Source organism: Physcomitrium patens, chromosome 5, assembly GCF_059467195.1.
Source record: "Physcomitrium patens ecotype Gransden chromosome 5, ASM5946719v1, whole genome shotgun sequence".
In the NCBI taxonomy this organism is placed as follows: Eukaryota; Viridiplantae; Streptophyta; class Bryopsida; order Funariales; family Funariaceae; genus Physcomitrium; species Physcomitrium patens.
In genome coordinates, this window is record NC_143414.1 from 8,214,799 (window position 1) to 8,232,207 (window position 17,409).

A 17,409-nucleotide genomic window follows, 5' to 3' on the forward strand; every position below is an offset into this window, starting at 1 on the left:
TAAAGCATTTGATAGTCCTTATTATTTTTTTAATCAATATATAATTATAAAATCAAAACAAGATAATGATATATTTCAACAAGTTTAATAGAAATTCAAAATTCAAGCTGATGTAAAGTATTCTAAAGTTTTACGATTTATAAATACAATCATAAAATATATAACACCTTTTCATAAATAATATCATTTTTTTAAAAAATCTACAATTACAAAAAACTCTTTATTGTGAATTTTATAATTAATCTTTGTAGTTGAAAACTTTTTAGAATAGAATGCAATTAGATGGAATTTTTTATCTTTTTCCATCTATGATATTACAACTCTTAATAAAAAAATCAGAAGCATCAATTTCCAAATAGAATGCCTTTAAGAAATTTAGATGTATTAAGATTAGAGCTGTAATAAAAGCTATCTTCAAAACTTGAAAAGTCTTTTGAGATTGAAGTTCCTATTATAATTTGTCTTTGAATGTCAATCAAGTCAAAGGAGTAGCAACTTGGGAATAATTTTTAATAAATATTTAATAGAAATTAAGAAATTCAAGAAAATATTATATATTCTTTAATATCTTTGGAGTTTTTCACTTTGTTATAACTTAAACTTTCTTTAGGTCTATCAATAGGCCTTCATTAGATATTATACATTCAAAAAATTCTACTTGTGGCTAATAGAATATACATTTTTCTAATTTGGCATACAATCTTGTATTTCATAACTTTTGCAAGACTAATCTCATATATTTTTCATATCCTTCAAGAGTCTTGGAGTAGATAAAGATATGATTAAGATAGCAGATAATAAACTTGGATAAGAATTCTCAAAAGATATCATTTATCAAATGCTAGAATATAGTTGGAGGATTTTTCAATCCAAAAGGTATGACATTATATTCAAAATATCCATACCTTGTCCAAAATGTTGTCTTTCATTCATCTCCTTCTTTAATCTATACTAAATTTTATGCTCTATATGAGGTCTCAATAATGCTTTAAAATTTAAATTAGTTTTTTTTCTTATTTTATGATAATTTAATAAATTAAATTATGATTTATATAAATAAAATTTAATTTTGTAGAATTTTGACGGTTGTAAACTTTGATGGTAATAATCCTAGCCTAATTCCTTCAATTGGATTAAATTAGATCAAAGTGACAAGATTTAAAAAATTAGAATAGCAATTTAGTTAGTTTTAATAATTTAGAGGTTGTTAGTCTTTACTATAAGAATTTATTGAAAGCCTATAAACTCACCTAAAATCATCTCATATGATTTAAAGTGAATTAGAATTATATTTTTCTAAAATACTTTAGTGAGATTTAGCAATGGTAATTTTGAAGTTTTTCTCTGGATTCAACAAATCTAAAAAGCAAAAAGGCTTTTTTAATTAATAGGAGCCATTTAAATGCAATGTTAGCATTGGATTCACCCCATGGAGTGAAGAAAACAAGATCAGCACCTTCTCTACTAAAATACAAGTAAAGCCATAAAGATGTCATTTTTGAAGGAATTTTCAATGATTGCTAAATTCTTTGGAGGTAAATATCTTTATAAAAATTACATATGTTTAAGGATAGAGGCATGTGAATAATAAATCTTAGCGTAAAAAGATGTTTTGAATACAATGGTGAAGTTAGATTTATCAACAAGCACTTTTTTGACCACTTAAAATAGCTAACAATCTTAATAACAAAATTAGCTCTTGGATGAATGAAGGCCATAGATCTAAATTAGAGCTCTTAGAAATCAAAGATAGAGACGTGGCCTCCTCTCATGACCCTCTACTAACTTGTATAAGAAAGCTTGGTTGTCCAAGCTTTCAAACTCTCTTTTTTTAGTAAAAAATAATGCCATGTCAATTTTTACCCTCATTTGTGGGTGGTGCTTGTTGTGGTTTAGAAGGCACTCTATTAGAATTAGTGGCTCCCAAATACTTCAATAGTTAAAGGGGTTTGAAGGGCCTCAAATCCATTTGTGGTTTTTATGATTTTGAAAGTATTTTTTTTTAATATATACTCTTATTGTCAGCTTTCTAAAAAGCTAAGACAAAAATTTATTTTGGTGAATGGATTTTATAGAGATTGAAGCTGATTTAAATTTTTGGTGAATTTCCAAGTAAAAGAAGGTAGACTACTATAGTAGTTCCAATTATTCATTTTTGAAGGGGCATTTCTTATGGCTCAAGGATTGGATTGCTATGAAGATTTATGGAATAAGAGTGTCTTTATGTTAGGTTCTTAACAAAATAATAATCATAAAATTTAAAGCTGATCCAATTTTTTGTCTAATTTTAGAATATAAAGAGATCTGCTGCCTTCAAGTAGAGTACAATTGAGGTTAATTCTTTTTATCTTATCTTGGTTTTTTTTTTCTTTTTACTCTTTACCTTCTGACTTTTGACTTAACGTTAACTCAGCTTTTAACTTTCAACTTTTAATTTATATTAATTTTTTCTTACTTTTATTTTTATCTTTACTTTTTACTTTTATTTCACTTTTATTTCTATTTATATATTTTTTGCTTCTATTTCTACTTTCACTTTTATTTTTTTAATCTTTTATGTACATGATAACTTTTATATATTAAAATCAATTAATATTATTATTATTATTAAAATTTATAAATAAATAAATAAATTTAATTTAATTTTTAAAAATAAATAATAATAATAATAATTATAATAAATAATAAAAAAAAGAATAATGAAATTTTAATTAACATTAATAACTATTGCTTGAAAGGCAATAAGTTAAATAAAATTACAAATTCCTACAATTAAATCAATTTAGCAATTGCAAAATTGAGAGTTCTCTATTCTACCTCTTAAACTTGTTGTATAGCACTAGTTTCATAGAATAGTGGAATTTGAACTTACACTTTATAGAGATTTATTTTGGTATACATCTTGGCATGACCAAGTTATTCTAAAAGCCTTAATATCAATGGTAATAGATAATAATTCTTCACCATTATATTATTGACACCATGCTAATCAACACACATTTGTAAAAATCTATCTTTTTTCTTTATAAAAAGTATTGATGTACATGTTGGAGATTTGAAATATTGAATAAATTTCTTTGTAAGATTTTTTTCAATATAATCTTTCAATGCCAAAAGCTTTTTCTATGATGAGTTGTTGATTGGTCCAAATAGTGATTGATCTTCTTCTTGAAGACGAATGATACAATCATATAGTTGATGCTCTGGCGATATGTCAGCATTCATTTTTTTGAAGACATCTTGAAATTCTTTATATTTCTTTGAAATAGCAACTGACAAGCTTGCTTTTTTACAAGCTAGAATTACATAAATAAAAATAGTATTTTCTTCTTAGCCATCTTTATAAAATTCCTTGTTTCAAAAAATAAGAGCTTCTTGTTGACTGTTTGATAAGTTTTGCTCAAAATAATTTTATAGAAAATTCAACCTTATGAAATCTCTAATCTATAAATGGATTATATCTTTTTAACTAAAAAATTCCTAAGATCATAAGATTGGATGAAGTTTTAATAATATTAAATATTATTGTGCTACTTTAATCTTAATATAATATTTTTAATAATATAGTCTCATAAATAACATTACTTGAAGATAATAATTGACCATCTATTACTTCTACATGTATAGATTTTGACTTTTATACTAAAGAAAATTTATGAAGTTTAAAAAATTTATCATCCAAAATGCAAGAAGATTTTTATAAATCTAATAAAGCATTTGTTTGAAGTTTTTATAGATTAAGCAATAAAAATATAATAAAACAACAAGTACATTAGGCACAAAAAGAAGGAACTTAATGAATTTGAGGTATTGAAATATTTAGGCGCACGACTCCTATTGTAGTTGAGAATCTTTGTTTTCATGAACAATTATATTTTTAATCTTGATTGTATGTTATTTCTTTATATAGTTCTCAAATTTGTAGCCTTCTTCACTATAATAAAAATATAGACCTTGTTCAAATTAACACTTCTTCTCATTTTTTGTAAGATATTTGAGTTGTATTACATAAATTTGTATATCTTCAACTCCAAAGTATAGAAGTAATGTATTTGTTGAAGTAGTAGAGTACAAATTTCTAATATATTGCTCTATTAAGCTCTATGAATATTGATCTTGATAGTGTTGTAATAATTGATTATTTCACTTCACAACTTGATTGATAGATTTATTAAATATTTTATAATCAAATATTGATAATATTAATAGATTTTTTAAAAAAAGAACTTCAAATTTGCTCAAAATTAGATATCACTTTTTAAATAAAGAAGAAAAATAAGATAAAGCTTGTCTTATGAACAAGGTTTCAAACAAACCAACTTATAATTTTTTTGTTGGATAGTACTTAAGTTGTAGAAAATTTATTAATCAAATTTGATTAATAAATCCTTAAAATTAAAGTCATGTACTATCAATTTTTTTTAGAAGAGTAATTTGAAGCTTCTTACATTATTGAATAGGTAAATTTTCTTATTGATGAACAAGTGCCACCATCTCTTTAGATATAGAAGCTTGAGAAAGTAGTTGCATCACAAACTGAACTACTTTAAGTCTTGCATCATTGTAAAATCTTGCAAATCATTCTTCAATTTCAATAATTCTATGAAATAAAGTATTTAGCATGTTCACAATAACATCTAACTTGGACTCAAGAGATTCAACCATACTAACATCTTCACCTTCAACTATCCAAAAAAAAATTAAAAATTAAAAAAAATAAATTTAAATAATATCAATTCAAAAGAGGGTACTCCACAATCTCTAAAGTACATAAATACCTTCAAGAAGAGAAATAATTTACTCTATATTAAGAAAGATTAAGCTCTAGTATTGATAAGAATATAATCTTGACAAAATGTCATGGATATATTATATATGAGACCAATAAGAAGTTAAAAAAAATAGTTTCAATAAAAAATCTAATAAAAATTTCATTAAATCAGATGATTATAAGATCAATATCAAGAGAGGTGAGCAAAAGTGTTAAGAAATGTATTGTTGAGACTAAGTGTCAAGGACACAAATTGAAAGAAGATGCATAAAGTCATGGAATCTATATCAAAAGGAAAGTAAAAAAATAGAAGAAAGTATGTATATTCAAGGAAGAACTAGAATGGCTATTGCCAAAGAATATAAAACCTAAGACTCTTGAAATTAGACTAAAAAGTAAGAAAGGAATTGACAAGAGTGAAGAAGGCTTCACTCTTGCTTCTATATATACTACTTAACTAATGAATACGAGGCGACATGCTATAGGACCTTTAATACGTATCCAACTTGTAGGACACATGTCTAATTTATAAGACAAGTTTCTTAGATGTGCACCATATGTCCAACTTGTACTACAAGTAGTCAACATGTCAATACATCGCTTTCTTGTTGGCGAAGTTTTCAACTTATCAATCACCTATAGACATGTACAAAAGCAAAGCAACATCTATGAAGCTTTTAGGAAGCTTTTCATAAGATATTATCATATTTATCTACTTAGACTTATTTCTACTTATTTTGATTATCTAAATAATTGTCAGGATAAATATATATATCTGTGACTTTACTCCCTCTTTTAGAGATGAGTTCCATGAGGAGCAATGATTACATATAGATGAAGTTCAAGATGTGCCAAACTATATTTGCCATGTACTCTGATCTTTGTTCCCTTCAAAGGTAGTTAATAGGTTCTTTCAACCATCAATAATATCCCATACCAGTGCAAGAAGACCACCCTGATATTTGATCATTATTGAAGCCTTTATAAATTCTTTCAAATAAAATATTAGTAATACTATGTGGAGTAGTTCGTATTTCCAAAAGTATCACTAAATATTGAGAGTTCTTTTCAAGGTTGTATTACCAAACGCATTGTATCTCACTATTTATTTCAAAAAGAACATATTGTTCTTGAGGGTCTTCATCTTGATTTTTTTCATCTCGAAGGTTGTCATAGTTGTAATGTCTAGTCTGGTAGCTCAGCAAATAATAGCTTTTGAATTGAATCTACTAGTTGTTAGTTCTCCATTTTGTAAGTATTAAAAAATTCAAAGAAACAATCATACAAGATAGAATGAAATCTCCATTATTCTTGCTTTGCTTTATAGCAAAGCATTTTTTAACTCTTTATCTTGATTTTGATAGATGGCATTGATGAAAAGCTTTAACTTTGATTGATGCGTTTGCTAGATTCTTGGATGGTTCCCATGTATATTCATTAATGTCATATCCATACCAATGTACTAGATATTCTAACCTATTTTGGTACCGCCTTGAATCTAAGACTTCTTCCACCTCAAATTCTTCATTATTGTCGACTTCTATAGGAAGTAGTGGCATTTGTTTTCTTTATATATCCATTGTCTTGTATGGGTCAAGTAAAGGAATATGGAACACATGATGGATTTTTATAGACTCCAGTAGGTATAATTAATAAGCAACTGGTTTGATCTATTTATAAATGGAAAATGGTCCAAGCCTATGATAATCCAGCTTGTCAAAAAGATGAATAGTTTTAATATTACAATGAAGTAATCTTATCTTATTTCCTACATAGAATTGAGGTTGTTCCTTGCAATAGACATCTGTGTTGGTTTTTTGTCCTTCTTGAGCTTCTTTTAATTGTACCTTCATTATTGTATGTAGCTCTAACAATCAATTTGCCACATCTTCCACTATAGGATTATCAACTTTTCAAAAGTCAAAAGTGTCAAATTGTAGATGATAATTGAAATTGGCAAAAAAAAGTGTTTATTGAATAGAAGAATGTATTGAATTATTATAAGAAAACTCTGCCAATGGCAAAAGAGTTGTCGAATCATCTTATTGATATTTGATGGTATACCTCAACTACTGCTCAAAAACTAGATTTACCTATTTTTTTTGTCCATCAATTTGAGGGTAGAAAGTCAAAGTTAGTTTTACATCCACCTTCAATATCTTAAAAAGAGTTCTCCAAAATCTCAATAAAATTATGTTCCTCTATTTAATATAATATCCCTTGGTAACCCATGATAGCAATAGATATTATCAAAGAAAAGTTTAGCTATTCCTTCACCTGTGATAGATTTTGTATATGGTACTAAATAAGTCATTTTGGTGAAACAATCTATAATCATGAATATGGAATCATATAAACTTGAAATTGAAAGATCTGTAATAAAATCCATAGAGACAAAAGACCATAGTTGTTTTGGTATAGGTAATAATGTCAAGAACAAGAACATGATAAAGAAAAATAAACAAGTGAGACTTCTATCAAAAAAAGATGACAAAATATAAATAACTTGATATATATATATTAAAAAAGAAACTAGAATGGCTATTACCAAAAGCCAAGAAAACTAGAGACTCTTGAAACTAGACTGGAAGTAAGAAAAGAATTGATAAGAGTGAAGAAGGCTTCACTCTTGTCTCTATATATACTATATAACTAGGGGCTACATGGCAACGTTCTATAGGACCTTCAATATGTGTTGACTTTGTAGGACACATGTCTTGACTTATAAGGCAAGTTTTTTTACGTGTGGGCCATATAGTTGACTTGGTCTTCAAGCTAACAACATGTGTGGTACATGGCCAACTTGTTGACCACGTTTTTAATCCAAAAAGTCAATTAAAGACACCTATAGAGTCAAAGCAATATCTATAAAGCTTTTAGAAAGCTTCTATAACAAATACTATAGAATTAACTTACTTTTATCTATTTTTACTTATTTCTACCTATTTATATATGTAATTACTAGCTTACATGACTGTGTCTATAATAAATAGTTGAAAGAGTCTATAAAATTAATGACAAGGAGTTTTTGATTTTGAACAAATATCACATGTTTGCACAAATTCTTTGACAGCCTTTGACATTTGAAGCCACCAAAAATCTCTAAATATAAGCCCTAAAGTCTTATTATATCCAAAATGTTCTATTGCAGGGAAATTGTGAGAAGCTTTAAAAGCATGTAATTGTGTTTCTCCTTCTAGAACATATAAGTGTCCTTCAAAATAGAATAAGTTCTCTTTAAATTCAAATTTGGAAGTATCTTGAGACTTAGAAAAATTGTTTTAAATATGATGAATAAGAAGGTCTGAGGACATACTTCTTTGGATTTTCTTGACAAAAATCAAATCAACAATCAATGTTGATTTCATTGCATGGAGATGAAATTATTTTAGTTTAAGTAAAATTATCTTTTGTTGATCAAAAGCTACTTCTCTTTCTTTTGCTATAAGATAAGAACATCTACAAAAAGCATAAAGAAAATCTTATTATTTATCTGGCCAATAAATGATATTAAATTCGAATCTTGACAAAGACATATTCCAACGAGCTTAGCAATGATTCAAAACACGTGTTGATATCATGAACATATGCATGTAAGCCAGTAATTATATATATAAATAAGTAGAAGTAAGTAAAAGTAGATAAAAGTAAGTTGATTCTATAATATTTGGTATGGCAGCTTTCTAGAAGCTTCATAGATGCTGCTTTGACTTTATAGATGTTTTTAATTTACTTTTTGGATTAAAAACGTGGTCAACAAGTTAGCCATATGCCACACATGTTGTTAGCTTGAAGACCAAGCTAACTATATGGCCTTTATGTAGAAAAACTTACCTTGTAAGTCAAGGCATGTGTCCTACAAAGTCAACACATATTGGAGGTCATATAGAACATCGCCACGTAGCCCCTAGTTATATAGTATATATAGACACAAGAGTGAAGCCTTCTTCACTCTTGTCAACTCCTTTCTTGCTTCCAGTCTAATTTTAAGGATCTCTAGTTTTCTTGGCTTTTGGCAATAGTCATTCTAGTTTCTTTCTTAATATACATATCAAGTTATTTCTATTTTGTCATCTTTCTTTGAAAAAAGTCTCACTTATTTATTTATTTTTATCAAATTCTTGTCCTTAATAGATTGATAAGAGTGCACTTATAATATCAGAGCTTTATCTAATCTTGATTAAGAGTGGATTACCCCTTTTTTTTGATAAGACATAAGTATATTAGAAGTTGTGGATTACCTTCTTCTAAACTGATATTGTCCTTAATATTTTCTTTGTTCTCAAGTCCTCTCTTCTATTTATCTTAAGCGATATTAGACATCTTTTCTTTTCTGAGTGTTATCATGGCAAAACTTGCTGAAATAAAGAATGCAATGGTACAAATGTAAGAGCAATTGAGGGAGTTAATGCTTGCGATGTATCAACTCAATTTACCACTACAATGAGCAACACGATTGGCAGGAAGTGAAGATATAGAAATGATTGGAGTTGCTTTAATATCTGCATCAAATCATGTCTTTTCTCCCATGGTGGAATGCCCTTCCAGTATTAGAGAACCTAGAATTGTCCTACCCGAGAAGTTTGATGGTGCCAGATCAAAGTTTAGAGGATTTATCAATCAAGTATAACTTGTGATTGAACTTCAATCCCAAAGCTATTCAACTCCAAGATCGTAAGTTAGATTAGTTGGCAAGCTTCTTTTAGGTTCAACAATATCTTGATTTTCATCTTTTCTTGAACGATGAGATCCAATATTGGATAATCTAGAGGCTTTTTTGGTAGATTTTTGATCTATGTATGGAGAACATGATGTAATTTGTGTTGCAATCAATAAGATCCATATTTTACAACAAGACAATTAATCAATAACGTTGTATGCTTCACAATTTTGACAACTTGTAACTAATATCAAATAGGATGATGCTGCACTTATTAGTCAATTTCTCTATGGATTACAATATGAGGTAAAAAAATTAATGCTCAGTTTACTTGATCTTCAAACATTGAGTCAAGCAATTGACTTTGCTATGAAGTGCGACGATCATATTTTTGAATTTTAATCTGAGAACGTATAAATGGACCTCAATGTTGTTATAATTCAATAGCAACACCAACATCTCTTCAACACATACATTCTAAAGTAGAGGATATGCAAATTGATGCAGTACATTTCAAATCTCTTACTGAGCAAGAAAAGACTTGCCGTCGTTAGGAAGGATTGTACTTATATTATGGAGAACCTAAGCACACTGCTCAACATTATCCAAAGAAGCGATTCAACCATAAAATAAAGAGTATGGCTATCAAAAGAGATAGCATGTCAGAAAATGAATTTGTCCAGCTACAATAGGGACCGTGTGGCTAGAACCTTGTACAACACCTAATGAAGGTCCTATCTTTTCTTCAAAACCTTCTCTATATTTTACTATAAATGTTATTCTAGGACCTAACCATCTCAAAGCCTCTGCCTTACTAGATTCAACAGCCTCACCATATTTCTTAGATGAAAAATTTACTATAAGACATAGAATGTTTTTAGTAAAGAAAACTAAACTTGTTCATGTAGAAGTCATAGATGGTCGTCTGTTGTCTTCAAGAGATGTTACTCATGAAACCCTTCCTCTAGAAATAGCAACTAATGGTCATAGTAGCTTTGTAAAATTTAATATCATTAGATCTCTTTCTAATCCAATCATTTTAGGTTTATCATGGCTAGAAAAATATAATCCTAAAATAGATTGGACTTCTCGTAGTCTTGGTTTTTTTGAAAGTATAACTAAGAGTGTAGTTAATCAAGTAGAAAGACATAAGTCTAGTATAATTAAACCTATATTTGTAGGTACAAGTGCTTTCTTGCATGGTGCAAAGAACAATTACCTTGTGTCATTTATGCGATACCTATTTCTACTGGTGAAAAGATTTTAAGTAGCATTCCAAGCCAATATCAAGTTTTTCAAGATGTATTTGAGAAGAAGAATGTAAATACTCTTCCAGAACATCGTTCCTATGACTGTTCAATTGACCTTCAAGAAAGAGCACAATCGTGATTTGTACCAATCAACAATATATCACAAAATGAGTTGGCTGAATTCAAAGAGTATATTGAAGAGAATTTGGCCAAGAACTTCATACCCCATTCCAAATCTCCAACACGAGTTCCAATTTTATTTGTGAAGAAAAAAGATAGATCATTGCGAATGTGTGTCGATTATCAAGGACTCAACAAAATCACTATAAAAAATAGGTATCCACTATCTTTGATATCTAGACTCTTTGATCAGTTGAATCAAGCTAAGATCTATACAAAAATAGATCTACGGGAGCATACGATTTGGTACGCATCAAAGAAGGAGATGAATGGAAGTCTGCGTTTTGAATAAGGTATGAACATTTCAAATATAACGTCATGCCTTTTGAACTTACAAATGCACTAGCAGCATTCCAACATATAATGAATGATGTCTTTTGGGAGTTTTTAGATGATTTTGTTGTCTTTTATCTACATGACATCTTAATCTATTTTAAGAACATAGAAGAACATAAACTTCATATTTGTCATCTATTACAAAAACTAAGAGATACAGGATTCTATGCCAAGATAAAAAAAAAGTATATATTTCACACTACTCAAGTTGACTTCCTAGGATACATCACTTGAAATTATAGACTTATGATGGATCCTAAGAAAGTTCAAACTATTATGGATTGGAAGCTCCCAAAAACAGTAAGAGATGTCTAATGCTTTTTGAATTTGCCAACTACTATCAGATCTTCATCAAAGACTTCTCTCAAGTTGCAGCTCTACTTATACGTTTGATTTGTAAAGACAAACTTCAATGGAATCAAGAAGCGGAAGTAGTATTTGAAGCTTTGAAGACAACCTTTGTTTCTGCACCAATCTTATATCGTGTCGATTTTTCAAAGCCATTTTTTATGGAAATAGACACATCAAACTTTCCTTTGGGTGCCATATTGTCACAAATGGGAACAGATGATAAACTTCATTTAATAGCTTTTCATTCCAAAAAAATTTCGGCAGTTGAGATCAACTACAAGATCCACAACAAAGAACTTCTTGCAATCGTGGATTTATTTTAAGAATGGTGCCATTATTTAGAAGGTGCTTCTAGCATATACAGATCACAAGAACCTTAAATATTTTATATCAGCATGTGTTTTGAATTGTCGCCAAGCTCGTTAGAGTATGTCTTTGTCAAGATTCGAATTTAAGATCACTTATCGACTAGAAAAATAACAAGGTTTGTTAGATGCACTTTCTAAATGATCTTATCTTACATCAAAGCAATGAAATGCTGCTTTCAATCAACAATGGACAATTCTCTTGAAGCCGGAGCATCTTCATCTTCGAGCAATGAAATCAACATTAACTGTTGATTTAACTTTTATTAAGTAAGTTCAATCAAGTATGTCTTCTGATCTTCTTATTCATGATATTAAGGAAAATCCTTCAAAGTCTTATGATGCTTCCAAGTTTAAATTCAAGAAGAATCTATTATATTTTAGGGACACCTATATGTTCCAGAAGGTGAAGCTCGATTACGTGTTCTTCAAGCTCGTCATAATTGTCTAGTAGCATGATATTTTGGGAACAATAAAACTTTGGAACTAATATCCAGGGATTTTTAGTGGCTCTAAATGTAGAAAGTAGTCAAAGATTTTGTACAATCTTGTGATCGACCTTACAGGCTTCTTCAGCCATTAGCCATTCCAGGACAACTATGGTCTTCTGTTTCTATGGATTTCATCATGGATCTTTTAATCTCAGGTTCTTATGACTCTATATTCAAGATAGTAGATCATTTTACCAAGATGGCACATTTTGTACTAAGTACAAAACCTATCACAGGTGAAGAAATAGCTAAGCTCTTTCTTGACAATATCTATCCCTATCATGGATTATCCAAGGATATTATATTAGATAGGGGAACTCAATCTTTATCAAGATTTTGGCAGATTCTTTTCAAGATTCTAAAAATTGATATAAAACTATCTTCGGCATTTCATCCTCAAACTGATGGACAAACGGAGCATTTTAATCAAGTTTTGGGGCAATATTTAAGATGTACCATTAACTACCAACAAGATGATTGGACAACTCTTTTGCCATTGACAGAGTTTGCATACAATAATACTATACATTCTTCTAAAAAAAAAACATCTTTTTTTGTCAATTATGGTTATCATCCATGGCTTGATACTTTTGACTTTTCAAAAGTTGAAAATCTTGTTGCAAAAGATTTGTCAATTCATTTGTTAGAGCTACATGCAACGATAAAGGCACAGTTAAAACAAGCTAAAGAACAACAAAAGATCAATGCAGATGTCTATCGAAAGGAACAACTACCATTCCACATGGGTGATAAGGTATGGTTACTTCATCGCAATATCAAGACCACTCGTCCTTGTGACAAGTTGGACTATTGAAGGCTTGGATCATTTTCTATTTCTGCACAAATCAATCCAGTTGTATATCGTTTATACCTACCAGTCAATAAAAATCTATCTAGTATTTCTCATGTCTCTTCTTGAACCATACAAAAAAATGGACATACCAAGAAGAAGACAAGCTCTACCTCCTCCTATAGAAGTGAACAATAATGAAGAGTTTGAAGTGGAAGAAGTCTTAGATTCAAGGCGGCGCTAAAATAAATTAGAATATCTTGTCCATTGGCGTGGATGTGGTATTAGTGAATGCACATGGAAGCCAGTAAAGAATCTTACAAATACAGCAAAGGCGGTAGAGGCTTTTCATGAGCAACATCCATCAAAATCAAGATGAAAATCTTCCTTATAAAAGAAACAACATCTAACCAAGATAACATTCTACTTTCAATCTTTATTTGTAGCTTCTTTGTAGTTGTGACGCTGATGAGATGAAAAACCAACAACCAGCGGATTTGACTCAAGAGCCTTCATTTGCTGACCTATCAGACAAGACATTATGATTGTCACAACCTTCAAGACAATGCAATCGAGATGAAGATCTTCAAGAATGACATGTTCTTCCTCAAATAGATCGCAAGATATAATGCGTTTGGTATCACAACCTTGGAAGGGACTCCCAATGTTTGGTAATTTTACTAGAAATAGGAATAATTTTTTACGGTGATCCAAATATTTTATTTGAAGGAAGTTATGAAGGCCTCAACAATGATCAAATAATTGGGTGGTCGTCCCGCCCTAGTATAGGACACTATGGATGGTTGAGAGGCCCTATCAATCATCTTCGAAGAGAACAAAGATCAGAGTATGTGGCAAATATAATTCGTCGTATCATATATTTCCTCAATATATGATGACCGCTCCTTGTGAAACTCGTCCCTAGAAGGGAAGGTAATATCACGGACATATGCATGTAAGCTAATAATTACATGTATAAATAAGTAGAAGTAAGTAAAAGTAGGTAAAAATAATTTAATTCTATAATATTTGTTATAGTAGCTTCTTAGAAGCTTCATAGATATTGCTTTGACTTTATAGGTATCTTTAATTAATTTTTTGGATTAAAAACGTGGTCAACAAGTTAGTCATGTGCCACAAAAGTTGTTAGCTTGAAGACCAAGCTAACTATATGACCCACACGTAGAAAAACTTGCCATGTAAGTCAAGACATGTATCCTACAAAGTCAACACATATTGGAGGTCCTATAGAATATTGCCACAAAGTGCCTAGTTAGATAGTATATATAAAGACAAGAGTGAAGCTTTCTTCACTCTTGTCAACTCTTTTTTTGCTTCCAGTCTAGTTTCAAGGGTCTTGACTTTTGGCAATAGCCATTCTAGTTTCTTTCTTAATATACATATCAAGTTATTTCTATTTTTTCATCTTTTTTTGAGAGAAGTCTTACTTGTTTATTTATTTTTATCATATTCTTGTCCTTCGTAGCTAATATAAAATACTTGAGGTTCTTATGATTTGTACACACAATGACTGGACTTTAAGCACCTTCTAAATAATGATGCTATTTTTTGAAAAGAATCCACGATTGCAAGAAGTTTCTTGTTGTGGATTTCATAATTAATCTTGGGTGCTGAAATTTTTTTTGAATGAAAAGCTATTGGATGAAGTTTGCCATCTGCTCCTATTTGTGATAAGATTGCACGCAAGGCATAGTCAGATGCATCTGTTTCCATAAAAAATGCTTTAGAGAAGTTGATGCAATGTAGGATTGATGCAAAAATAAAAGCTTTCATCAAAACTTCAAATGATGCTTTTGCTTCTTTATTCCACTGTAGCTTATCTTTATAAGTTAAGCATGTAAGTGGCAGTGCAACTTGAAAAAATTTCTTCATAAAGATTCGATAGTAATTAGCAAATCTCAAAAAGCATTATAAATCTCTTATTGTTTTTGGAATCTTTTAGTCTATAATTGTGTAAACTATTTTAAGATCCATCATTAGACCATTGTTTGAAATGATGTATCTTAAGAAGTCAACTTGAATAATGTAGAATATACACTTTTTCATCTTAGCATACAATCTCGCATCTCTAAGTTTTTGTAACACACAAAAAATATGAACTTCATATTCTTCTACATCCTTAGAGTAGATTATAATGTCATCTAAATAATAGACAATAAAATAATCTTAAAACTCACAAAAAACATCATTTATAAGATGTTGAAAAGAAGTTGGTGTATTTGTGAGTCGAAAAGGCATGATGTTATATTCAAAGTATTCATACTTTGTTCAAAATACAGTCTTCCATTCATCTCCTTCTTTAATGCGGATCAGATTGTATGTTCTTTGTAGATCTATTTTTTTATAGATCTTAGCTTGATTTAATTGATCAAAAAGTTTAAATATCAAAGGCAGAGGATATCTATACTTAATAATAATCTTATTGAATTCTCAATAATCCATGCACATTTGCAATGATCCATCATTTTTCTTCACAAATAAGATAGGAGTTCTTACAGGAGATTTTGATGTTTGAAAAAAAGTCAAGTAGAAAGGAATAATCTATTCTTAATAAAGAAAAGACAAAGCTCTAATATTATATGTGCATTCCTATCAATTTGTCAAGGACACAAACTGAAAGAAGATGCATAAAGTCATGGAATCTATATCAAAAGGAAAGCGACAAAATAGAAGAAAGTATATATATTCAAGGAAGAACAAAAATGGCTATTGCCAAAGACTATAAAACATAAGACTCTTGAAACTAGACTAAAAAGCAAGAAAGGAATTGATAAGAGTGAAGAAGGCCTCACTCTTACCTCTATATATACTACTTAACTAAAGAATACGTGGCAACATGCTATATGACCTCTAATACGCGTCCAACTTGTAGGACACATGTCTAATTTACAAGGCAAGTTTCCTATGTGTGCACCATATATCCAACTTGTACTACAAGTGGTCAACATGTCAACACGTGACTTCCTTGTTGGCTAAGTTTTCAACTTATCAATCACCTATAGATATGTATAAAGGCAAAGCAACTTCTATGAAGCTTCTAGGAAGCTTTTTACAAGATATTATCTACTTTGACTTACTTCTATCTATTCTTATTATCTAGATAATTATTACGATAAATATGTATGTCTGTGATACTAAAGATACTCTTATACATATTAGATATTAAAAAGCTTCTTTGATAACTTTCTTAATCTTCTTAGAATTTTTTAAAATTTACTAGAATATTTTAAGAATCTTTTCAAATATTTTTAAAATCTTTAAAACATTCTATTAGAATATTTTAAGAATTTTCTTATTGAATGTCCATAATACCAGTTGTGGTTTAAATGCTTCTATGTAGTATGATCATAGCAAGATTCATAGCATTAAAAAATAAATTTTATTTCATGAAGCTTAGTTTTAGCATTGAGATACAAGGATTGTGGTTGTGCAACTTTACATTCCAACTTGCAAAAGTCCTAATTATTGAAAATGATTAAGTTGGAGCATTATAATTATTGAAAAGTGGCTCTAAATTAGTAATTATTATGAATCAATCTTAACTTAATGTCAGTTCTTTGTTGGTGTCTAGTCAATCAATGGCTCCATACTTAGTTATATGATGGTTTTTTTTTTTTTTTTTTTTTTTTTTGACTCTCAAATTTCTATGTGTATTTTAAATCATTTCCTTCTAATATGGTTTATGATTTTTACCTTGTCCTAATATTTTTTATAATGGTGCTATTGTATTGCATAGTCGATCACATTCTGCTTTATTTTTTATATTAATAGTGAGCCAATCTTATATAGAAGTTTTTGTATGTAATCTTTTTTATTAAGTATCTTTATTATTGCTGAAGTAAATCTTTAAAGTATGAAATCTTGTCAAATTATTAATATAGCAAATGGAATTTTTTATTGGTAGATTTCATATTCAATTGATATAATGGATGGATCCTCCAATCATAAAGCAAAGTCTTGTTTAACGTGATTAAGTTTTTTGAAAAAATTCTACAACATCTAGTATATTTAATTGCTTGTGTGATTTTCATAGATTCTAAATATAAATATGGTTTTCATGTTAATATTTTGTAAGAGGGGACTTTTGAATGTATTTTTTTATTTAGTGATGACTTTCTTTATTTTGATCAATCTAGTTTTTGGTGATATAAAGCCTATATAATTTTTTATCTATTTATAGTAGATACTTCAATA